Source organism: Pelmatolapia mariae, linkage group LG10_11 (genome assembly GCF_036321145.2).
Source record: "Pelmatolapia mariae isolate MD_Pm_ZW linkage group LG10_11, Pm_UMD_F_2, whole genome shotgun sequence".
Lineage (NCBI taxonomy): Eukaryota > Metazoa > Chordata > Actinopteri > Cichliformes > Cichlidae > Pelmatolapia > Pelmatolapia mariae.
In genome coordinates this window covers 33930376-33932513 of record NC_086236.1, presented here as the reverse complement: position 1 = coordinate 33932513, position 2138 = coordinate 33930376, and positions in this window count along the sequence as shown.

Here is a 2138-nt window from a genome sequence, read left to right as displayed (position 1 = left end):
TAAATAGTTTGAAATGGTTATTTAAAAAATCAAGGTAAAAGGTAAATGGATGCAAATAACTTTGTTGTTTGCAAAACTTGTGCATAGGATTGTAAAAGTGACAATTAATATTTGCATTTAAAGTTATGAAATATGATTCATTAAACATGTTTGTGGTTGTTACAGTAAAAAATATAACTTTTCTACTCTGATTTTATGTTTTTTGTCTGATTTTAGATCAATTGTGTTTTAATACAGTATGTCAAAATGAAAACATGACTGTAAATTCAGACACGTGAGGTTGTGCTGAAAACAATGATACCAAACAAGGCAAAGTAAACAGTTTTTAAAGGTAAAATGTGGAGGGAAAATCAAGAGTAGTTAAAAATGGCCAAAAAGTAACACAATAGTTACTTTTCAAGAAGTTAATTACTTTTAGAATATTGTTACTTTTTTGAAGAAGTAACTAGTAACTATAACTAATTACTTTTTCAAAGTAACTTGCCCAACACTGCTGATTGTAGGGTTCCCCACCTCATGAATCCCACTGTAACCTCTGCCCTACTCATTTTCCTGTTTAGAGGCAAACTCACCCTCTACAATGTAGGCAACAGAACATTTAGATTTCTTTAATTGTACTTTTCATCTGCTGCTGTTTTATTTTACTGATTCAAGCTGAACACATTTAGTAGAATCAAAATTTAGACTGAAGTCAAGCTTGTAATCCCATTAATTTAAATGATTTTATTATTACATTAATATAGCACAAGGTTCAGTTAGCTTTGGAGAAAAATAAGTGGTAGAAATGTCGCCCAAAGAGCTACTTTTTTATTTTCTTACTTTTAGTACATTTTAGAGCCTCTGCTTTTTCGCTTTTACTTGAATAAAGAAGTTGGATCATAACCTCAACCTTTACTAGAGTATTTTGAGCACTAGTGTCTGTAATTAAGCACAGAATCCCAAAAAGTTGATTCTGTTCCTGTGGAAGTAGCATTTTCAGTGGGAGAAACATTTCATCACAAATCCTTCAGCCTCAGCATCCAAAGCCAACATCTGATAAATAAATGTTGGCCACTTTCAGTTCCCGTTCTAACCTGTTCAGGTCATCAAGGCGCTGAGGTTTTTATATATCGAGTTTCCTGGGATTAGAATCCCGTCTCATATTGAAATTGTTTTTCTAGTCTTAAATGTCCAGCACTGTTCGCTGTAGTTGTCTTTTATGAAATAATATTCAGTTCTCATGCCAGAGTCTAGTATATAATCTGATGGCTGATCATAATCCATATTCCCAGGGTAGAGTGGCACCCCTGTAACAGCTACCAGCCCCAGAGACCACATGTCAGTTGCGTCATTATATGGAATATGAAGCATAACTTCAGATGCCCTTTACCAAACTGTCTGTATACAGGCACTAGGATGATGCAATGATGTAGTAAATCTGTTTACACACACACACACTTAAATCTTAACTGACCAACTGTAGCAACTCAGCATAACCATCACAAACTGAACACTTACTTTTGTGTTTACTTCCATTTTGTACACTCAGCCTTTGCAGCTAGAAGCTCACACTCTAAAGTAACATTTACAACCAGATATTTATCTATCACCCTCGATGAATCAGTACTGTATCGTGGTGGGGGACTTTGCAGGGGCAAACAAGTCCTAGGTGAGAGACCAGACAAAGAGCAATTCAGAAGTAACTGGCTACAAGACCAAGTGAAGAGTTCACTTCTAAATGCCACCATTTAAAGAGAAAATGAAGTGTTCATCCAGAAAAACACATAAACACAAAGACTTTAATGCAGAGAACCAAGTCTGTGTTACCAAATCATGTGTTTTATTAGTGTTGAGTCAGCAACATTTGACAGGAGGTTCTGTTAGTGAGAATGAAACAAGTCAATCACATCTAGTGGAAGAGAAAGAATGAACACACCTTCTGATTGAGCTTCTACAGTAGCTGTCAGAAAGTGTGTTTGGAGTATTCAGATAATTCTGCAGACACGTGTTACAGTGTTAAATCCAATGTTAAATACCAATTTGGATTCAAGGAAAATAATGATTTTATAACAATTAAAGGGTCAGACTAAAGAAAGCAACACAGTATAGTGTAAGTCAGTATCCTTCTGCTTAACAGTCCTGAAGGTGAGGTCACTTTA